Here is a 24,514-nt window from a genome sequence, read left to right as displayed (position 1 = left end):
ACCCGTTCTTGATCTCTAGATTTGCTGCTATCATTCATATAAATGTCTCATATGAAATCAGTGTACCACCTTTTGTTGTGGCAATTTGTGTAATGTTTGAAGAATCATATAATGGTCTCTGTGGTATCCCCTCTGTGGACCTCCTCACCCTCCTACATGGAACTCTCGTCCAGCCGCATCACAGGAAGAGACACACACGGAGCTGGGGTGCAACACATCTTTATTGCTCGGGATCCTTCTTCTAACCGCCCACATGGGCGGCTAACCCCGCCCCTATGCATACACGGGTCGCAGCCCGTGTATAAACATAAACATGGGACTTCTTTCCAAACGAGAAGGAAGTGAGGACATCACATCCTCCCATTACTAAACATTTAGTCCAACTAGTTCATTTCCTCAATGAGGCGGTGGGGCTTTTTCCTCTTCCTAGCTGGTCGACCTTCCGTTCCTGTCGGAATGTCTGTTCCTCTCTCGGGAGTCTCTTCTCCTTCGGAATCTTCTCTGTCTCCGTCATAGGGAGCATCCCATGGAGTGATCTCGTCACTCAAGTTAGCTTCTGCTCTGGCTGGGGCTCTCGATACCCGCCTGAAATGGGATGAGTTCCTTGTTATTGTCCTCTGGTCTCCTTCTGCTGTGATGAGTGACCCTTTCTTGTGGATGATGATGAGAGGCTCCTCGCTAAACGGGGCTACATTTTTCCGCGGCTGGGGCTGACGTACTATCACTAAATCTCCCGGCTCCATGTTATTTGTTTTTGCTCGCCGTTTGGTGTCAGCTGCCCTTTTCATGACCTCCTTCATAGCGGTGTCCTTTTCCCTCATTTCATCATCCCCCGTGTATTTCTCTCCCTCACTGGTCACATGGGGTATCCGTGTTCGTATTGCTCGCCCGAACATCACCTCTGATGGTGTTTTTCCCGTAGTGCTATGCGGAGTATTTCTGTAGTCTCTCATCAGTTGATACAATAACTTCTCGACCGGTTCTCCCGTGATTCGGGCAATTTGTGTGGTACGCTTGATGTTGCTCATAAAACGCTCGACTGTTCCGTTGGCCTGTGGCCATAGGGGTGTCACTTTTCGGTGCTTGAAACCCATGTACTCAGCAAATCTCTGAAAGTCCTGGCCAGTGAATGGGGGTCCATTGTCGGACTTTACTACCTTGGGCACTCCATACGTTGCGAACATCCGGTCTAACACTGGTATGGTATGATGGGCTGATGTGGAAGAAACTATCTGTAGGTCAGGGTACCTTGAGTATTCATCAACAGCCACCAGAATGTATTCTCCTCCTTCCATGGGCCCGAAATGATCAACAGCTATTTCTTCCCATGTTCCTTTGGGGAGGGTGGTCATGTTTAGGGGTTCTGGGGAGGTGTGTGGTTTTACCAGTGCACAGGTGGGGCAGTCTTGTAATAGTTCCTCTACTGCCGTGTCTAGATGGGGGAACCATAGTTTCTGCCTCAGCATCCTTTTGGTGGATACGATTCCCCGGTGTCCTTCATGAGCGAGTTCGAGTACCTTCTGGCGCAGACTGCGTGGTATCACCAGCTTTGTCCCCTTCAGCAGCATCCCTTCATCTGATTTTGCGAGTTCTTCTTTCACAGCTAGGAAGCATGTGATATCCCTCTTGACCTCTTCGTTCATAATTTCTCGAATTTGCTTAGCATGCTTCCATCGCCCTGTCTCTACGCATCTGAGGATGGTTTGTATCCCTTGGTCCGTATTGGACTCACTAATGATGTGGTCCATGTCCAGTCCTTGAGGTGTGTTGCTGGTGATAACATATCGTATGTACTGGTCAGCTATGGATGGTTCAGGTCCACACTCGTCCTTCGGGTGTCTCGAGAGGAAGTCAGCAGGGTTCTGTTCTTTCCCAGGTCTATGAGTGATGGAGAATTGATAGTCCTGTAGCCGGAGGGCCCATCGAGCTATGCTGGAGGCATTTTCGCTTGAGGGTTGCCGTAAATGAAAATGAGGGCTTGGTGGTCTGTTACCACTACGAAAGGTTTTCCGTATAGGAACAAGTGGAAGTGTTCACAAGCCCACACTACGGCCAGACCTTCCTTCTCCGCCTGAGAGTAGGCTTGTTCGGTCTTGGAGAGACTTCGACTGGCGTAGGATATTATGTGTTTTTTGCTTTCTTCTCTGTCGTCAAGTTGTGTCAGGATGGCACCTAGGCCTACGGGGCTGGCGTCGACGATGAGTTCTGTTGTTCTTTTGGGGTCGAAATATGCCATGTTCCGGGCGTCGGATATGCGATCTTTAATTGCTTGAAAAGCTTCTTGACACTGTGGGGACCATGTGAATTCTGTGTTGAGTTTGATGAGTGCTCGGAGAGGTTCGCTGATGGATGCAAAGTCTCTTATATATCGTGTGCAGTAGCTCGCAAGGCCCAGAAAAGACCTAAGGTCTGATGTGGTGGCGGGTGGCGGGGCTTCTCGGAGTGCGCTGACTTTCTCCGGGTCGGGTGTCATTCCTTTTTCAGAGAATATGTGACCGAAAAAACGGAGTGTTTTCTTGCGAAACTCACATTTGTCTTTGTTTAGTGTGAGCTGTGCCTCTTCCAGAGCCATGCACACTCTCATTAGTGTGTCGTCGTGTTGCTCTTGAGTTTGACCGAACACCAGGATGTCGTCGCTGTAGTTCAAGTAGTTGGGTACATGCTTGATGACATTGTGAATTTCTGCTTGGAAAATTTCAGCTGCAGACGACACGCCGAAACTTAACCGCTTGTAGCGGAAGAGTCCTAGATGGGTGGCGAAAGTGGTTATGTATCGTGAGCTTTTTCACAGTTCCAGCTGGTGGTACCCTTTGTTGAGGTCCAGCTTGGAGAATACGGTGGCACCGTTTAGCAGATGTACCATGTCCGTTATCCTAGGGGCTTGATGGCGTTCCCTTAGTATGGCCTCGTTGGGCCTTCTCATGTCCACACATATACGGATGTCTTGGGAGTCCTTCTTGGGTACTGGTACGATTGGGGAGACCCATGGGGTGGGTCCTTCCGCCGGCTCAATGATGTCTGCATCCAGCAGCTTGGTTAGTTCATTTTCTACTTGTCTTTGAATGTTTATGGGTATTCCTCTATAGTGTTGAGCTATGGGTGGGACCTTGGTGTCGATGTGGAGTTCTATTTGCCTGTCCTTCAACTTCCCAAGGCCTTTGAATAGCGATGGAAAAACCTGTTCTATGCTTGCTGTGGGGTCAAGGTATTTGTGTACCATGAGACGGTACAATACGTGTATTAGTCCCATTTCTATGGCTGCCTTATAACTCAGTATGCACCCGCTCTCCGTCGCTGCCTCCAGGACGTGCATGGGTATCCTTTTTTCATGTTCTTTGTATCGGCACGAGGCCATGAAGAAACCTTTGCATGCAAGCGGGGTCTTTGATCCATATGGAAAAATGAGTGTTCGAGCTGGTTGCAGGCGGGGGGCATGGGGTATGCTCTCGTAGACTTTCTCACTGATCACATTTACAGTTGCCCCTGTGTCAATCAAAAACTCAGCGGCCGTCTGATTTACTTGTATTCTGAGGATGGGGCTCTGTTCTTTTGCTGTGCTGTTCCCTAGAGCGTATAGGTATCCTTTCTTTCTTGGTGTCTCCTGGCTTCTTTCCAATTTTGGTGTTCTCTCGTCTGACGATGCACTGGACACGCTGTCAGACTGTGACTGTTCAATGAGACACCGTACGTATCTCCGTGGTCTTCTTCTTGTCCTGGGGAGGGGTGTCCTGTTCTCCCTCCATTCTCTCTTATCATGTCTTCTTTCCGTCTGTTCGTCGTGGTGTTTGTGGCGCCCTTGTTCAGGGATTTGGTGTGATCCTCGATGATGGCGGTGGGGTGTTATTTGATGTTGTTCCTGTTCTGGCATGGGCTTGTAACTCCTTCCAGCCCCTCTCATCTTGCTGCGGAAAATTAGACACACGGCTTTGTAGTGGTCTTCTCCACCGCACGCGGAACAGTTCTGTCCCATTGCGGGGCACGTCCCTTCGTGGGGGTATTCGTGTCCGCACCGGTAGCAGAAAGGATCACTGTTCCTTGCAGTCCCTTCCAATTTGTTGAGACTTTCGTGTTTTCCATGGGTTATTTTTATGTCATCCAAACCTTCCACTTGTGCGGCTAGGGCCGCCTCCGAACGTGCCAGCCGTAGGATTTCCTCGAGGTTGCGTGGTTGTTGTAAGAGTCTTTTGCGGAAGTCGGCACTTTCACACCCCACTATTATTTGTGACCTGAGGGCTTCTTCATTTGAATAATTGTTGAAGTCACAGTGTTTCATTTTTGCTCTTAGTCTCATGACGAATGCGTCTATGGTTTCACCCTTTTGTTGTTTTGTGGTATGGAACACGTGTCGTTCATAGTCCACATTAGTGTGCGGTGTGAAGTATTCCGTGAGTGTTGTTTTTAGCTTGACGTACGTATCTATGTTGTCCTCGGGGATTTCTTCAAGAATGTCTCTGACATTTGGTCCTACGGCATGATTTAGAAGATTGAGTTTTTGTTCCTCATCTAGTGCGCCTGCCGCCTTCAGACATACTTCAAAGTCCCTCAGCCACCTCTTCCATCTTGAACCAAGGGTGCCAGTGTCAGTGAGGTCAAATTTTGCTGGTAGCTGTGTCAGGAGGCTGTCTGTCATTTTTTTTTGGCTTGTGCTGTTTGGTGTCACTGGGATGGTCAGTGAGTCTTCCTCTGAGTTGCTCATGGAAGTGTCTCTGTGTGTTGTTTGGCTGAGCTAAGTGTGGTTCACTTTGCAGCAGGGGCACAGTAGTGCCGGTTTTGTTTTAATGATGTAAGTCTTGGCACTGTGGCGCCTTGTTGCCAGCAGGGGTGCTGTGGTGCCTCTTCTTGGCGCAGTGGCACCTTGTTGCCAGCAGGGTTGCTGTGGTGCCTGTTTTTGGCACGGTGACACCTTGTTGCCAGTAGGGGGTGTTGTGGTCCCTCTTCTTGGGGCGGTGGCACCTTGTTTTTATTTGGGGGGGCTGCACATTTGGCCCTCGTGCATGGTGTGATTGATTTATTTTTATTTTTTTTCTTTGGGGACAGGAGGGGGCTCACTCTTACCCCTATGTCTTCCCGATCGTTGGAGCGGGAGATTCGCTCTTCCACCGCTCGTGTGAGCGTTGCCGTTGGCGGGAGCCAAACTCCTCCCCCGCCCGGGGATGCTGGTGGCGGGGAGCTAACAGCTGCTCCACCCGCGCGGGGAGTCTCTGCTCCACCCGCTGTTTGTTGCTTATTTTTATTTCCTTTGTGCTGGGCCGGGCCTCCGCAGGCGTTGCCGTCGGCGGGAGGATTTTTCTCCACCGCCCGGAATGGTGTTTACGCGGGGAGCCGGCAGCTGCTCCACCCGCGCGAAACACGCTTGCGCCCAAGTTCGTAGAGTGGGGAGCCTTCGCGCTCCACCCACCGCTATCGGCCCGCGTGCGATCAAATCCAGGCTCCCAGTGGTGACAGTCGGCACACCACGAGCTGTGGACCAGTGATCGCGGGCACGGCGGGAACTTCGTTTCCCTCGTCGCCAGTGTGGTATCCCCTCTGTGGACCTCCTCACCCTCCTACATGGAACTCTCGTCCAGCCGCATCACAGGAAGAGACACACACGGAGCTGGGGTGAAACACATCTTTATTGCTCGGGATCCTTCTTCTAACCGCCCACATGGGCGGCTAACCCCGCCCCTATGCATACACAGGTCGCAGCCCGTGTATAAACATAAACATGGGACTTCCTTCCAAACGAGAAGGAAGTGAGGACATCACATCCTCATTGTCTGCTGAATGCTATATGTTTTTATAACCATATGTTTTTTGATAAATTGGTTTTACGAAAGATTAGAGGTAATGTGCAGCATTTGTTTTACCACTGCAAATTGTCCAGAGTAGGCTGACTGGTCTGCACAGGAGAGGGTAGGGTAGCCTACCACACGACCTTTTGTTTACCTGACACTAGCTCCCTGTTTTTTGAGTGAGGCCCCCCGTAAACAAAAAAATAAGGGGGAGACCAATTGTTTATAAAACAGGTTGGGGAGGGCCAGGAAAGCTTCCCTCACAAACAGAGACAACATGTGGAGTGTCAGTGCAAGTCTTGTACAAACATGCACTGGAACAGCAAGCCGGGCCAGTGTACATTTCCCTATAAAATATGCACAAGTACAGTATTGGCAGAGCAACTAATTGCAAGGGCTTGTGCACACTTCACTCAAGGTGATGTCCTTGGGGTGTCATTTTGCCCAGGTGCCCAGAGCTAAGGGTTGCTAATATATCCTTCTCTATGCCACTATGTGTTCCCTGTTAGTCCCTGTTTGCCACCGGCTACCACAAAAATGCCTTGTATACCCCACACAAACACCATTAAAATCAAAATCCAACACTCCACTAAAACAACTATTTGCATACACTTGTGAGTACCCCTAACTTTCATATTACTGTACTGTCTCTCCACACTGTGTTCCTCACCTACAAGGCATTCACTCCTGCTCCTCTTGCTGCTCCTCCTACTCCCCTCTCCTTATGCTTTTGCCAATCACGCTACAACTTCCTCCTTTCCTTTCCCCATTATAAAACTCACAACTCAAAACTCCCACTACTCTATCGCTCTTCCACCTCCTTCCAACAAACAAAGCCGACAAGAAAACTATACCTTCTCTAACACCTATCCACCTAATCTCTCTTCTTTCACTGAGACTTAACTTCTATACTCTGTTTTACCTCATTAACTGAACATTGCACTCCGGAATGGTAAGTCTGTATGCAACAAAACCTCCTTTATCACTGACTGCTCTTACTCCAGCTCTCCTCCCCTAGACCTTCTTGCTATCACTGAAACTTGGATTTCTCCATCTGGCACTGACACTCTGGCAGCCCAACACGACTCCAAACTATCCTTTGTTCACTCTCCTCGACTGACTGGCAGAGGTGTAGGCACCAGACACCTACTCTCTTCCTGCCTCAATGACTCATACATCTCCAATGTCACATCCTCTCCTACCTCTTTTGAATTCACCATCTCTATTTTTGCTCTGCCTCACTCGAGTCATATCATCTCCATATATCGCCCTCCTGGTCCCATTGGATGATTCTTTGATGAGTTTCGTGAACTGCTAGAATATTTTTCCATTAAACATCACTGTATTCTCTTAGGTGACTTTAACCTTCCCTCCCCCAACCACTTCTCAGAAATATGAACGTCCATCTTTTCATAGTGACCACGCTCTCCAGTCTGTCGATAACCTATCTACTCACACAGGGTGTTACTCTTTGGATCTCTTATTCATCTCCACCTCTCTCCCAGCCACTAATACTACTGTCACACCATCCATATCTGATCACCTAATTCTTTCTACCACCATCTTCTTTCCACCCTCTGACCTTAGCTCACCACTTGCGTCAACCATTACTAAAAGAAAATATTAACCTTCTGTAATTACCCCTTTCTCTCCTATCTACAGTTCTCACTCTCCTACTTCACACCAGATGCCTCTTCCACCAACACTGCCTTCTCCAGCTTCCAATCCCTATTATATGACTCATCCTCCTCTCACTTCCCACTGCTTACTTTCAACCCTAAGTGTCAGCATCCTCAGCCATGGGTCACCCCATTCATATGATCTCTCAGCACAGACATGTGTCTGCTGCTGCGCAAATAGAGGCATAACCACTCGCATGAGGACCTGCAACTCTACCTATCTGGACAGAACTCTCTCAAGTCTACCTTTGATAGAACAAAAATGGAACTCTACCTAACCCTAATTGGCTTTTACTCAAACAATCCACACCAACTACAGGGCACCCTAAACTCACTCCTCATTCCTCCCAAGTCAATGATTATCAACTCCACTCTCACAGCAAATTACCTTACTGAATACTTTGCTGCAAAAATGTCCAAAATTAGACACTTTCTGCTGACCTTCCTCACACTTCCTCCTACATTTTACACTGTGCCTACTCTGCCCTCATCCTCTGCCTCCATCTACCACATACGTTGCACTAATACTGAGGTAGTGCTATCTCTACTGATGATGGCTAACCCTCTTGTGCTCCATCAGACCATCTTGCACCTCAACTAGTCAAGCCTATTGCCCCTTTAGTGGCCTCTCACCTAGCTGAAATCTGCAACCTGTCCTTCAGCTCAGCTTGCTTTCCCTCTGTTTTCAAACAGTCATTGTCATCCCTTTCCTAAAAAAAGAAAGAGACTGATCAGAACATACCGGATGACCTTTGCTCTGTGTCTCTCCTTCTGCACTACTCTAAATCTCTCAAAAGGGTTATGTTCAACTGTCTTGCCAATTTCTTAGACATCCACAACCCTGAAGACACCCTACAAGCAGGTTTCTGCTCCTGTCACTCCAAGGAAACTGCTGTCATGAATTTTTTCAACTTCATTGCCTCTGCTAAGCACTCCAACTTACTCTATCCTAATTCGCCTTGAAATGTCTGCTGCCTTTGACACTGTTGATCACTCTGATCTCCTTATTACTCATTTTTTTTCTTGGGATTTGAGATAGAGCCCTTGCCTGGATTGAATCCTGCCTTGCTTCTCAGCAATGATTTGTCTCCTAGAGCAACAACACCTCTCAACTCACTATTCTAACTCTTGGTGTTCCATAAGGCTCTGTCTTGGGTCCACTCCTTTTTACACTCTACACCTCTGTTCTTGGGGTACTAATCTCCTCTGTTGGGTTCTAGTACCAACACTTTGTGAACAACACCCAAATCTCCTTATCTGTTTCTGAACTCTCCTCTGATCTTTCTATCAAAATTCAAATTGTCTATGCCATTAAAACTTGGATGGATTTGCACTTTCTGATGTTAAACTCTATCAAAACAGAGGTGCTCTTCTTCACTGCCAAAACATCTCTCTCATCTCTTCCTCTGCCCATCCAGTTTCCACATGGCACTCTCCCCTACTCTTCTTCTGCTAGGAACCACAATGTCATCTATGACACTTCTCACACCTTCCATACTTTCATCTCCAAAACTGGAAGAAAAGCTCGCCTAAACCTCCTAAATATTAGGAACATAAGGAACCTCCTTCCTTTCTATCTACCAAGCATCTCTTAACCACTCTTGTCTTCTCTAAACTGGACTACTGTGCCAGCATCCTCTTTGGTGTCCCCAACTATGCTTTCTGTCCTCTCAATAAGATCATTAACTTCACTACCAGGACACTCTTTGAACTCCTTCACTTCACACTTACATCCTCGTACAATCACCAGACTGGATGGCTAATGATCCATCATAGGGCCAGATTTAAATGTCTTCTCCTGGTTCTGAAATCTATCCACGGTAAGGCACCACTGTATCTCATCTATCCTCATCTATTAAACTCTAAAAGTCTTCCTGTTATCTCTGCTCTGCCTCCTCTAATACCATTGGGGCTCATTGCCCTCCCTGTGCTTCCTCTCGCTTCTGCTCCTTCTCTCTTCTTGCTCCAGTTGCATGGAAATCTCTTCTCCCAGACATCCGAGGAACAGTCCACATGGATTTATTCAAAGCAAAACTAAAAGCCTACTTCTTTGCCTCTGATTCACCCTCTTAACTGACCTCTCATCTGCCTGCTAGTTAAATGTGTCCCTCGCCTTCAACCTGCCTCATTCCCTCACTTCCTCTGTCTCCACTCTAGGACTTCACTCATCATGGTCACATCCCAAGCACAGGTGGCCGTACTACCTAGATGCACTTAAAAATGACCAATGTTCATTGTCCTTAATCTAGGTGACTGTTCCATTCACTCCCCTCCGCAACCTGATGAGAATGTCCCTCAAATTCACCCCATTATAAGAAGCTCACCATTCCTGTATGATCACAAGAGCATTGTTCCTCCTGTATATAAATAAATAAACACATAAATAAAATGTATGGCACAAACATGATCAGTGCAATCTTTGGTACATGTACAGCATGTGCATGAACACAGCTGTTTTTTCTCCTAAATTGCACAGGTGCAGCATGTTCAGAGCCAGGGCAAGCTCCCTCAACAGACATCTTGCTCAGCATAGGCAGTTACAATGCAAGTTTTACTTGCAAATAATAGGTACAGATGAGCTCTAGATCCAGACAGCCTGCTGGCTGCCATGCGTGTCGAGGTATAGTTTTTCATATGACCCTCTAACCTCATCATCAGCTCTTTCCAGTGACCATTTGCTGGCTGGGCAGCAGGGTTGCACTGTGCAAACTTGATTGCTCTCTGCACTCGTCAATATGATATGATATGGCCTTTATAATGCGCCTATACACAAGTGTTTCAAGGCGCAACGAGGAAAGGGAGGGGGAACAAAGGGGGACTGACAACGATCCTACTAGGCCAGGTGTCATTCAGATTGCGCAAGTGCATGGGATGGGGGAAGGGAAAGTGCAGGGGGAGGGGAAAGGGACAGTGCAGTACCAGGGAAAAGTAATCACAAACGGTCAGCAGGTGGCAAGTGCAAAGGTAACTGCTGGAATCAGGTCTCAAGTGCTGGTGGTGGGACTGTAGGGATACAGGAACAGTCCCAAGTGCAGGGGGTTGCCAGGCAGGCAATGCAGGTGTGTGTGACTGGCAGGGAAGGGACCTGAGCCCAAGATCAGGGGGTGGCAAGGTAACCAGTACAGTTTCAGCCAGGAGATGAGCAGGGGAGAGGAGGAGAAAAACCAAAAACAGAGAGAAAGGTTTTGAGGTGCTTCCGGAACCAGAGATGGTTCTCCTCAAGTTTCAGCGAGGCAGGGAGGCTGTTCCAGAGGGAGGCCCCAGCCAAGGAAAGAGATCTACCACCAACTCGTTGCTTGGAGAAGCGGCTGACCCTGAGGGAGCTGGAAGCGGATGAGCGCAGGGCTTGAGAAGGAAGATATTTAGGCAGAGAGAGTTGAAGGTATTGAGGCCCCAGGCCTCAGAAGGCCTTGTGTACAATGCAGAGGGTTTTGAACTTAATCCTTGCAGCCACTTGGAGCCAGTGCAGAGATTTAATTCCTGGAGAGATACGATCCCTGGGCTTGAGGCCAAGGAAAAGTCTCCCAGTCCTTTTCTGGATGAGTAGAAGCAGGCAGATTTAGAAAGAGGCTGTTGCAATAGTGCAGCCTAGAGCGAACCAGAGCGCTGGAGACAGTGAGCTTCTGGGGGAAGGAGAGGAAAGAAAGAATACCTCTGAGGAGGTGCAGCAGGTAGTGTGACTTCTTATAGATGTCAGAGATGTGAGGAGAGAAGGAGAGTGTGGAGTTGAAGATGATCTTGAGGTTTTTAGCCTTGCAGGTGGGAGCGGGAAGAGGGCCAAGAGAGGCCGGCCAGAGAGAGACAGGAAAGGAGGGAGTGGGTGTGCCAATGAGGAGAATCTCAGTCTGGCATTAAGGCAGAGGTCATTGGCGGCACACCACTCCTGGATAGCAGACAGTCAATGATGAGAGACGGAGAGGAGGTGGCCGAGGGTACCCTGACAATGAGCTGAGTGTCATCCGCATAGCACTGAAAGTTGGGGCAGCAGAAGAAATGCAGTGGGCAAGAAGTGCCCGGTATTGGTTGAACAGCCAGGGAGAGAGGTTAGACCCCTGGCGAACACCACAGGTAGAAAAAAAGATAGCGGAGAGGAAGGACCTAAATTGGACCTGGGAGGGTTGGTCAGAGAGGAAAGAAGTCAGCCATGCCAGGGCCTGACCGGTGATACCCAGGTTATCACAGAGACATTTGAGCAGGATGGCATGGTTGACTGTGTCAAAGGCGGAAGAGAGATCAAGCAAGATGAGGACACAGGGGGTGTTAGGATCAAGGTTGGAGAGCAGGTCTTCACGGATGTTCAGCAGAGCAATTTCCATGCTTCTGGCAGCTCTGAACTCAGACTGATGGTCATGAAGGCAACCAACAGATTCAGTGTGGATATTGAGCTGGGAGATGGTCAGCTTTTCTAGGAGTTTGCCCAGGAAAGGATTGATTGAGATTGGGTGATAGTTAGCCGGGCAGGAGGGGTCGGCAGCATGTTTCTTAAGAAGAGGGCGCACAAGGGAGTGCTTCAGGGGGATGGGAAGACTCCAGTGGTGAAGGAGTGGTTGCAGAAGTCAGCCAGGGCAGGAGCCAGGGAGTCAATGTGGCCCTTAATGGTTTTGGAGGAACAGGGGTGAACCTGTTTGGATGAGGCTTTCATAGATCGGACTTGTCTCAAAACCTTGTCAGCGGAGAACAGGGGAAAGGCAGAGAAGGAGGGAGGAGAGGTGGCTGCAGAAGGGCCAGAGGAAGAGCAGGGAGTAGAGGGTGGGTGTGGAGAGGAGAAGAGTGAGAACAGGATGTTCTGAGTTTTAGAGATGAAGTGAGAAGCCAGTGCCGTGCAGAGGGGCTGGGAAGGGATATGAGAGGTAGAGACTGCAGTAGGATTGGTCAGTTCCTTGCAGATTTGAAACAGTTCAGCCGAGTTGTTAGATGCTGCAGAGACGCAGGCTTGGATATGAGCTCTCTACTGGGTGAGGACAGAGATAACCTTTTCACAAAACCCCTCTTCGACCTACTTGACTCCATGGGTGTTGCATATACAAACTATGCAGACGACACTCAAGTACTTTTACCCCTATCTGGACTCTATCACCAAGACGCCACGGCCCTTCACAACATCTATGCCACTATTCCAAGCTTGGATGGCAATCAATGGCCTCTGTCTTAACTGGGAGAAGACTGAAATTCTCATCCTGGGCCAGATAAATACATTATCAAAACTAAGCCCCCAATACAACAACTTCAACATAGACAACTCAACCATCTCCGTATCATCTTCTGTCAAGACTCTAGGTGTTCACATTGATGCAAATCTATCGATGAACTAACAAGTCAGCGCCATAGCCTCTGCATCAGCGTTCAGCACCAAACACATCAATGCCATTAAACCCTACTTATCCACCCCCAACCAGTTGGCCATAGCTAGAGCAACGCCCTTCTAGCTGGCACCTCCGCCAAAAACATTCACAGACTGCAAGCCACACAAAACAATGCCCTCAGAGCCGCAATGAGCATCCCTAGAAGATACCATATATCCCACGCCAGACATGAAGCATGGTGGCTCCAGGTATTACTCTGAAAATCCTCACCATCACTCACAGGTGCATCAACAAAACCGCTCCAGCGTACCTATCTGAAGCAATATCAAGGACCACATCCACTTGCCCCACCAGAGCTCAGTACACCAACCAGCTACACATACCACGCATAAAGAGAGCCACAGAGGGAGGTCTAGGTTTCTCCTATATTGCAACGAAACTCTGGAACTCACTCCCTGCCACCCTTAGAGCTGAAACTTCCATCTCTGTCTTCCGTAACAACCTCAAGGCCACTCTCCTCAACTAGCAAGTGGAGGACTGCCTCCTCCACTTCTGCCATGTATGTTGTAATATAACACAAATGTAATATAACTATATTGTAACCTGTATATATACTGCTAATGACTATGTAACTATATTTCAACCTGTATATATATTGCTAATGACCATGTAACTAAGTAACTAAGCTTTGTACTGTAACAAGTGCCACAATGTCCTCGGCCTGTTGTGCGCTATATAAATACGAATAAAACAAACGAAACAAACAAAGAGAGCCGGTATTGCCTTTGGAGCAGGCGGCAGGCCAGTTTGTCAGAGGATGTACATGAAGTGCGACATTTCCTCTCAGCCATCCTGAACTTGAGTTTAAGGGTGACAAGGTCTGAGTCGTACCAGGAGTTGCACTTGGCTTTGGACTTCATGCGGATTCTCATGGCAAGGGCAAGAATATCAAGAGTATCTGATATAGCAGAGTGGAGCTTGAAAAGGGCTGTGCCAGGGTGAGAGTCAGCCAAAGGGGGGGGGTGAGAAAGTGGCGGTGAAAGCCTTGACTGACACGCACTTCATGAGTCGGATAACTGAGAAGGTGAGTGGCAGCGATGGAGGTGGCTTGGCCTGAAGGGTAGAGAGGGTGAGATGGGAGGAAAGGAGAAAGTGATCACTCCAGGAGAGAGGAGTGGTGAGAGGGACAGAAAGGGGAAGGTCTGAGGAGATAAAAACATCCAGAGTGTGTCCTGCAGAGTGAGTTGTGCCAGAGGGGAGTATAGAGAGGGAGAGAGAGTTGCAGAGGTTGCAAAAGAGTCCAGAGGGAGGACAAGAGGCATCCAGGTGGATGTTGAAGTCTCCAAGAAGGAGGAGTTGAGTGCTGGAGACCAGGAGTGAAGAGGAGAGGTCAGCCCACTCAGAGAGGAAGGAGGAGATCTGACCAGATGGCTGTTAGATAGAAGCCAAAATAAAGGAATGGCTAGAGGAGAGAGAGAGTCTGCAGACGAGGCTTTGAAAAGAGGAGTAGGGCTGCGTAGGAATGACAAAGGCAGGAATCCACTGGGGGAAGATCAGGACTACACCTCCTCCAGAGCGGTTGGACCTGGGTGTGGAGAGGATCTTGTAGCCGCCAGGGAGGAGAGTGTCAAAGCTTGTGACAGAGCTGGTCATGAACCATGTCTGAGGGACTTGGATCAAGACCGTGCCATTCACATAAACATTAACGATGTGGTTGTAATAAGTATGAGAGAAGCTTACCAACATATTCTAACTCAGTTTCGACTGCCGCCAGGATTGTAAGTCTCGTAGCTTTGTGGTTTGTGAACAGAAGTGCCTATTATTCATTCATTCATTTATTAAAGTTTATTTTGAAAAAGAATGTCCATCAAACTTGTACAGAACACACAAAAAGGTACAATTAAAGGCTGTATAAAATAACCTTTAAAGAACATGCCCAGCATTGCTATTTACATTCAGTTAACATCACACCAAACACAATTAAGATGTAAAAGCAAAACAGAATAATAGCATATACTTTGATTATATATAAATATAACATGAAAATGCTCAACCAATAGCAGGGTATTCACCTCTCAATCAAAAGCATAGGGCAGTATGACATTGTTTAAATCTTGCTTGCTTTAAAATAGGTCTTAATTAATTTTTTCTAATGTGAACATATGCTGGGCAAAAAAAATGGGCATGCATTAAATCTTCCCTTGCTGAAGCAAAAATTAAATAACTTTCATCTGCTATTATTTGCTAATTAGACCATTTAGCCTTTACTGCTCTCAGTGGTAGGAAATTCAATGTAGCATGAGGGATTAAACAGTTTTTGTGCTTATACATACCTCAAAACAAGTATTCAGGTATGTGACTTAAGGGTACAATTGCATAGTTTCTATTGGAAGATGTCAGCAATTTGTTATGTTCACATTCAAGAAAATTAAAATGAGTAAATTATTTTTCAGATGACGATAATTCTTTGAGTCTAAAATGTTTGGGTAGTGTGAGAAACCTGTGGGTATGCTCACTCCTACTCCCCCTGGATCCTCTGCTCAGGTGGTCAGGGAAAGGCCATTGCTTTTGGATCCTGACCCTGGGGGTGGGAAGTGAGGGAGGATCACCCGGATGGAGGGTGCTTGGGGCTTGGGAATGGGGTGCCCACATCTGAGACATGGTATCCCCCTTTTTCTATTAAGACTAGCCTAGCCCTCCCCCAGCCTTTTAGGCTATGGTAAAACCTCTCCCCTCATTTCCCCACATTTGACCTCTGACAGTACTGAGACGAGGAAGAGGTGACTAGGAGTAATGAGCAATAACGCCTCATTTCATCGCTCTAGTACTGGGACGAGGAAGATGCCTGGAGAGTGCTTTAAAGGTCAGGGAAATCCCTTTTTTTAATTTCTTTATTGGTTTAACAATATAAACAAACATCCAATAATATCAGTGCACTCAATCAAATACAACCATCATTAATTCCCTCCCTTCCCTCCCGCACCCCCCCCAAGACCACAGTCTGTACATTAGACCTCGCTGTGCCAGCGTTCGAGTTAGGGTTGTCTGCGTCCTCTGGGATAGTGTCTTCCCCGCCGGGATGGAGCAGAGGCACCGTCAGCGCCACCCATTGGTGCAAATTTCCGCTGTTGTCCAGCCTCTGTTCCTGTAGCGCGATCTCCCAAGCTCCAATTTCGGCAGTCACCCACCGCTGGAGGTCCCCCCACCACTGTGTCACACTTGGATTTTTCGGGCTCTTCAATCCCATGGCTATGCATCTTTTCGCTGTTATGTATATTAGGTCCTTGAGTTTATTTAGAGGCTTGTTTTTCCTGCTACGTCTGTATCTGCCCAAGATGCAAGCTGCCGGTGTCAACAACTCCATGTTGATGCCCACCCCTGCCATTTTTGCCGTGACCTATGTCCAGAACTCCCGTATCACTGGACATCACCAGAACATGTGAGTCATAGCAGCCCTGGGTTCATTGCATTTGGGGCATACTTAGATCTCCACTCCTCTAAACTTGGAAATCGTTTCTGGCGTGAGGTATGCTCTGTTGGTTATGTAAAACGGTTGCCAGTCATTTGGTCGACTACAAACTGGTCGACTGCAATTTGGTCGACACCATTTGGTCGAAAACCAAATGGTCGAATTTTTATTTTTTTTTTCACCCCTTTTTTGGTTTTTTTTGGGGGGGGGGTCCCCCCCCCCAACCCCCTTGTTTTCCTTTTTTTTTTTCTACCCGAAAACCCACAAAACACATATATAAATAATAAAAAAAAAAAATTCGACCATTTGGTTTTCGACCAAATGGCGTCGACCAAATTGCAGTCGACCAGTTTTCAGTCGACCAAATGACCGGACACCTGTAAAACTGGATGAGCTGCAGGCGTGCGTTTCTGGAGATTTTTTTATGATAGTGTGTTATTTTCTCCCATTCCTTGTCATCAAATTCCAGGCTCAGTTCGTGCTCCCACTTCACCCTACTTTCAAGCTCATTTCTGGTTGTGTCCTCCGTTAGTGCCCCATATAGTCCTGAGATTTCATGACCCCCTTCGGCCTCATTTGGCATGGTTTCGATGACCTCGTGCTCTGTTACCATGTTCGTGGCTTCTGGCCATCTGTCCACCATGCTCCGCACCACAGCTCTATGGAGCAAGAACTGTCCTGGCGGTAGACCCGTGGTCTCATTGAGTTCTGCAAACATTAGGATCTCTTGTTCCTGAACCAGCTCCCCCAGTGTGGCCACGCCGTGGAGCTCCCATTGGCAAGATGTTTCTGTTTTTCCCCAGGGTCTATTGGCCATTATTGCTGCTATGGGGATTTGTGGGGAATACGGATCCTCCGCTCTCAAAGTTTTGCAGGCGCGTTTCCACAGCCAAGTCCCCAGTTTAACCAGGTATGGACTATTTTGCAGTGTGGCGGTTGGGACCCAGAGTAGGTCCCTAAGTAGCACCCGAGGCAGGGCTGGTTGTAAGAGTCGAGTGTCTGTTGTGGTTTCGTCCGCCATCCATTTCACTACATGCTTGAGCTGACTTACCAAGTAATAAAGTTCGAAGTTGGGGATTTTCATGCCTCCTCTTTCATAGGGTCTCTGTAGTGTCTCTTGCGCCACTCTGTGTCTGCCTCCTTGCCACAAGAACCGTCTGCAAAGTTTGTCTATTTCCCTGAAGAAGGGACGGGGGATATTGAATGGGACGTTGGTGAAGTTGTGTAGTAGCCGGGGCAGCGCCACCATTTTGAGGAGGCCAGCCCTCCCTGACACAGAGAGCAGCAGTTTGCCCCAGAAGTCCATTGATTTTGCCGGGGCATCCTTGGCTCTAACTGTGTTGAGAATGTGTTCAGTTCTGGGGGTTCGATGTATAGTGATCCCCAAGTTTCTGAAGGAGGTTGTCTTCCATTGGAGGGCCATGGGTGGGAGGGGTCCATATTCGTTGCCGCACAGCACAGTGAGGGGGTAGAGGCAAGATTTGTCTTTATTAATCTGGATCCTGTGTATCTGTGGAATCCGTCTAGTGTTTCCAGGATGTATGGGAGGAGGTGTTCAGGGTTGTGTAGGTATAGTAGCATTTCATCGGCGTACATTGAGAAGAGGTGGGTTACGCCGTCTATCTCTATGCCCCCATCTCCATATTCCTGTCATAGGTAAGCTGCTATGGGTTCTGTATCCAAGATATATAGCATGGGGGAAAGCGGGCATCCTTGTCTCGTGCCCTTGTGGAGGCCCCATCTATTGGAGTGTGTTTTATTAGTGCGTACCCTGGCAGTGGGATTAGTGTATACCAGGTGGGTCCATTTCAGGAAGACGGGCCCTAGCCCCATTTTTATCATGGTGGCGTACAGCCATTTCCACCGTACAGAAGTGAAAGATTTGGTAGCGTCTAAGGATGCCACCACGTATTTCAGGGGCCTGCTTTCGGTGCTGTATATTACCTGGTGCAGCCTGCGCAGGTTTTCAGTGATGGAGCGCCCGGGCACGTAGCCCGTTTGATCCTGGTGTTTCAGTAGGGGGATCACTCTACGCAATCTTTGCGCTAGTAGGGCCGTTAGGATCTTATTGCTACATTTAATATGGAGAGGGGCCTATATGAGCCGCACTCCGCACCGTCCTTCCCAGGTTTCAGGAGGGGAATGATAGCGGCTTCCCTCATGGATTCAGGGAGGGTGCTTGTCTCATAAGCCTCTTTGAACACTTGGGCCAGTAAGGGGGCTAGAGTCTCCTCGTGTGTCTTTTAGAATTCCCCCAGGAGACCATCCGTGCCCGGGGATTTTCCAGACGGCAGGGATCTAATGGTTGCCTTCACCTCATCAGGTGTAATGGGATCGTCAAGGGCGTCTGCCATCTACGTGTCTAATCTGGGTAGCCTGATAATATCCAAGACATTGTCTATTTCAATGTCCGTAGGGGATGTGGCATCTGAGTATAGGTCTTGGTAGACATCAGAAAAGACTAAGTTTATTTCTGTCTGCGTGTGCGCAGTGGTGCTGTCTGGTTTGCGAATCTGGCAGATAGGTGTCCGGGGGGTTTCCCTCTTATAGAGCCATGCTAATAGTTTTCCGGGTTTGTCCCCCAGGGCGTGGGTTCTCTCGGTGTGTTTGGCATAGCTTAATTTCCCCAGGGCCTTCCAGTGAGTTAGGCAGGTTTCTCTAAGTTCGATCTCCCTCTGCAGGTGTTCAGGGGTTGAGTCAGCCTTCCCCTCCAGATCTCCCAGCTCTTTTTCGGTGTGCTCAAGTGAGGCTGTGATGGATCTTTGAGCACCTCCCACCGTTGCAATCATGTACCTCCTCATGACCACCTTATATGCTTCCCACACCATGCCTATACACCTCACACTATTCAGGTTCGACTGGTAGTACTCCTCTGTGCTTTCCTGTATGTGCTCCCGGAAAGCTGAGTCGAGTAGGGCTTTGCTCCTCAGGGTCCAGGTGGGCACCGGATGCCTGGGCGGGAGCTCCGCCCAGGTGATTGCTAAAGGAGAGTGGTCAGATAGCACCCTGGGCAGGTAGTGTGCGTCCCCAAATGCGGCCTGTTGCTCTTGGCTCATGAATATGTAATCTAATCTGGTGTGGACTGCATGCGGTGGGGAATAGAAGGAGTATTCCCGTTGTTCAGGGTGTTGTTCCCTCCACAGATCTTGGAGTAGGAGCTGATGTGTTAGTGTGGTTAGAATTTTGGCAGAAGGGGATGGACGGGTGTGTGTGTCATCTGATCTGTCCTTACGGAGATCAAGAGTGCAGTTGTGATCTCCCCCCCATATCATGGCGATATCTCTGTAAGGACTGAGCCGTGAGTATAGTGAGCAGACGAAGACTGTGGCATCGTGGTTGGGTGCATAGGTGCTGATTATACATACCTTTTTTCCCTCTATGGTGCCATGTGCCAGCGCCATCCTCCCCTCGTCGTCCGTTTTCGTGCCTACCAACTTGATGGGAATGGTCGGGCTGATCCAGATCAGGGCCCCTCTGGCATAGGAGGAGTAAGAGGATCTTATTAGGGTTCTGCGCCAGGTCTTGGCAATTGCTTCAAGTTTTTTTACGCTCAGGTGGGTCTCTTAGAGCATGGCAATCCCAACCTTTCATCTTTTTAAATATGCTTGTATGCGGTGTTGCTTAACAAAGCTGTTCATGCCTCTGACATTCCATGTCATAATTTTAATTTTGTCAGCCATGGGTGCCGGGTGGTTGAGCATTCGAGAGAGGCATCTCTTGAGGCTGATTTTTCATTGAACTGTTCTCAAGGTTCCTAGTGGTCTTGGTGTTTCCCCTTTAAGTCCCCAACTTTAGTGCCAACTCCTGCACCCCCCCCCCCATAACTTTAAACCCTCCAAACTAAAAACAGGTCCTGCAAGGTTTTCCTCGTTATGACTGTCCAGTTTCCGCTCCGTTTGACCACACATGGTCTCCTGGTGCCCTACGGGCGGGTATATATACCCCGGTAACTTCAGGGGGTAGAGGGGTGTTCGTCTTCGGTGTTGCTCTTTGAGGAATTATTCCAGCTGCGCCTAGCTTCGGCTATTTTGTTCCCATATTCTGCGGGTTAAGGGCCCGGCTTGCGGCCCTGTGCTATGGTTCACTGCGACCTCCGTCTTTTCTCATCGGCATCCAGGATCTGTTCCCCGTCCATCCACTCCCGGGCATCCGCAGGGGTGTCGAACAAAAGAGCCCTGTTGTTGTGTATCACCTTCAGTCTCGCCGGGTATAAGAGCATGTATCGCAGACCTGCCTTTTTCAATCTGGCTTTTGTGTATATGAATTGTGCTCTCTTCATCTGGACCTGGAAGGTGTAGTCCATGTAGATAGCTATTTTTGCAGAGCCTCTCTGAATCTGGCCCCCGGATCTGGAGAAGGCCAGGATGGTCTCACGGTCCCTGTAATTAAGCACTTTTGCTATCATCGGTCCAGACGGGGTGCCCTGGGGAGGTTTTTTCGTGAGGGATCGATGGGCTCTTTCGATCGTGAAGCCCTGAGAGATTTTTCCAGCTCCTATTTCCTGTAGCAAATGGTTCTCTACAGAGTTTGTGGGGTCTGATCCTTCGGTTCCCTCCAGCAAGCCCAAAAGTCGGATATTATTTCGGCGTGCCCGCCCTTCGGCCTCCTCGGCCCTGTCCTCCAGGTTCTTCACCCTCTGCTGCAGCACGTCCACATCTTTTAGGAGCTGTGTTTTAGCTTCAGTATTTTTTCCCACCTGGACTTCCAATGTTTCAGTCCTGCTGGCTAGGGAGTGAACATCTTGTCGTAGTAGGCCTAGGTCAATGGCCACTGCATCGATTTTATTTTCCATTGTTGTTTGGAACATTTTGATGGCTTCCAGAATCTGAGTGTTGCTTGGTTCAGTTGCCCCCTCAGAGGGGTCCGGCAGCGCCTCGGGGGATGCCTTATTTGTGGTTTCAGGTCCTGTGGGCCCTCCAGCAGTGTAGGTGTCCATGGTGGTTTGGCGCTGTTTGGCCCTCGCTCCTTTCACGGACATCCCAGCCAGGTTGCGGTGGGCTTGTTGCGCCTGCTCAAGGTTCCAGGGGCCGGGGAGTTTGTTGAATGGGGCGCCGCTTGCTAGTGTCCGGGGCAGGCCGCTCGGCTCTCTGCGCTCGCCTTCAGTGCTGCCTAGATGTAGAGGGAGGTCGGGTGGGGCGCTCACCTCCACCGCTCGCCTCTTCTGTTTCACTTGCCACTGTTTCTCCAGCGCTTGTCCGCCCCCCTCCGGAGCGGGTTCTCTGGTGGCGACCCAGCGGGCCCCGTGCACATCTGCAAATTCGCGCTCTTCGGTTGTTGCCTCTACCGCCAGGGGTCTTCTGCTGGTCCGGATCTATGGTCATGCCTTTTCAGCTCCAAGACCAGGGCAGTGCGCTCCCTCGTTCTGGACTCGTGGGCCTCCGGTCCGCTCGGCAGTTCGCGGATGATACGTGGGCTAATGCCTGGGAGCCGCCATCTTGGGTGCGGCTTCACGTTGGTGCTTCGCGAGGTGTCTCGGTTCCTCAAGGGCACTCTCGGTCACAAAACTCCGTCTGGGGCTTCCTGATGTCTTCTGCGACTGGTATGGTGGCTTACAGGTATCTAGGGTTTCTGTAGTGCATAAGAAGCAGCTTATCATGGGCACATCACGCGGAGCTCACCTAAAACGCGTCCTCTTCACATGGCAGTTAGCCACGCCCCCAGGGAAATCCCTTTAACTATAGTCAGGCAAACCCAATTTAGAGTCCACACCTGCAACCTATCAAGTGGTTGCAGGTGTATAAAGGGAGACCAAAGTAACAGCAGAGAGGGCAACAGGGAGGCCTGTTTGGGAGAGACCAGGAGGGGACATTTCTTGTGAGAAGGCAGATGTGGTGGGTGCAGAGGAAAAGACAGGACGCCGGCTGATGTCCCAGAGATCCTTTGGAGCCCAGAGCAAGTTGGGCCGTTAGAATGCCACAAGTGTGGGAGCCTCTCTGGTTGTGGGAAAGCAGCTGGAGCTGCAAGCGAAAGAGAAGAAGAAGAGGATGCTGTCTGCGTCCGTGGAACAGAAGCAAAGCTGCCGGCGTGTGCCAGGAAGTACTCAGAGAGCAGCGGGGCTTGCAGGGACCAGCCTTCCAGCCTGTGAAGCCGACTGGAAGCAGAGTAGCTGTGTTGTATTGAACTTGGGGAAAGGAACACCAGGAATTGTGTGGAACTCTTTGCTTTCAACTTGGGAAATGGAATCTTGAGACTTTTGTGGAACTGTCTTGAACTTGGGGAAGAGGAGTTTACGAGGAAGCTCAGAGCTGGAAGAAGCTCATAACTTTGTTCTGATCCCCATTTCTGTTAATATTGACATCCCTAGACATTGTTTACCTCTAATTGTGAGGACAAGGATAGGTTTTGGACACAGACAGACTATTAAGTTGAACTCTTTGACTTAGACTTACCTTAGTTATGTTCAGGTAGGGAAATCCTACCTTAGCATAGTGAACGTTAGGCCTTCAACCATACTGACATTTGATTTAATAAAAACATTTTAGTTTGAACTTTGAACTTGTTGTTTGTGTCTTGCTTCATGAGGCCTTCGCAGTAGTTAAAAGAGACAGATTTATTGATTTCATCTAAACAATAATTCACCTGCTTGACCCAGGGAATGGTCGGACAGGGCCTATTACTCATCATACATATAATGTTATGATGGGTCAGACCAGCATGGGCATTGCACCAAAAGCTACTCAAAGTAGCACTGGCCAAAGGGCCAATTCATCCGCCACTAATTCATCTGCCACTAAGCCCAGCCCAAGCTCATGGTTTACCTCATAATTGTGAGCCAAATTAGGCAATGCATTCATGTATTTTTACTATTTTGTTTCCACAGATTAATTTTTGACACTTGACTCTAGATGTGTTGCTCATTAAAAGTCGAGGAATTCAGAAACAGTCAGAATAGGATTATCATTCAAATGGAATCTGAGTAGTGTCAACTCCCCCCACCCCCTCCCTGGGAAAACCATAATGTCAGATGTGTCTGTGTTTATCTTGAGATCTAGGTAAGTCATATAGGATGTGTAGGGAACAAGGGGTATGAGCAATAAGGACCATTTTGTCCGCATAAGTCAATACAGGAAGGAACATACCTCCTACATTGGGGACATCCTCCCTGGGCAAACCATAATGTCAGCTGTGTCTGTGTTTATCTTGAGATCTAGGTAAGTCATATAGGACGTGTAGGGAACAAAGGGTATGAGCAATAAGGACCATTTTGTCCACATAAGTCAATACAGGAAGGAACATCCCTCCTACATTGGGGACATCATGTACCGATGGTTCAAAGGCCTGATATATACCATTAACATATAACACAAATAACAATGCACTATTACACATCCTTGGCGGACCGCAGATCTTATTGGGAAGGTTTGTGTACTATATCCGCCTCTACCATTTCACACACATGCAGTTGTATTTATATGGGGTTAACAATGTTAACAAACTCATCAGGGCAACCCAGGGTCTCGGGAGGATAGCTCAGGGGTAACATGCTCATATTGGAAGCAAAACGACACAAAGTACCACAGGTCCGATCCCTGGGTCCATGCTTAGAAACCTCTGGGTATTAAGCGCGTTATAAATGACCCATCATATCATATCATATTCAGTGGGGTCTGACATGATTTGGAACTGTTTACCTTGTCAGAGGGTGTACTCAGCTCAATGAAAGCAAGGTGAACTGGCTTATGTTTAAGGTGCAGCGCATATGCAAAGATTAAATAAAGGTTCAAGGCCTGAGCACTTGTTCTCATCCCAGCCCTGAAGTCCAATTGCATTGGCATCAAAATGTTATTCTTGTAGGCATGGTGTTCAGATTTACATATAAGAGGTCTGCCACCATTTTTTAATTATATGTCTAACAATGAGATGGGCTTATAGGTGCCCCAGATGGGCCTTATTTTATTTTTATTTTTATGAGACGGTTCACAGCATGCTTGCAAAACTGGGAAAAGTCAAGATTTACAAGCATTGCATTAAAACTATTTGTTGTTATCAGTGCCCACAGAGACATTAACTCTCAAAAGAGGTCAGCCGGGAAGCTTTCTGGCCCTGTGGAGTGAAGTGAGGCCTATGCACCTAGGGCCATTGTGATGTCATCAACTGTAAACTTCACCTTAGCCATACCATTACTACTAGCAATGGATGCTCTTGACAGCTTAGATAGGAACGTGTAGGGGTTGATAACAATTGTTCCCCTTTTGTGGGCATACAAGGGAACAAAATGTTCTATCCAAGTTTGATCATTGACTAATATGCCCATGTTTTCTTCAACCGTAAATCCTTAAGGCTCTTTAT

Source organism: Ambystoma mexicanum, chromosome 2q (genome assembly GCF_040938575.1).
Source record: "Ambystoma mexicanum isolate Mex_15411 chromosome 2q, UKY_AmexF1_1, whole genome shotgun sequence".
Lineage (NCBI taxonomy): Eukaryota > Metazoa > Chordata > Amphibia > Caudata > Ambystomatidae > Ambystoma > Ambystoma mexicanum.
Note: the sequence above shows the minus strand (reverse complement) of the source record.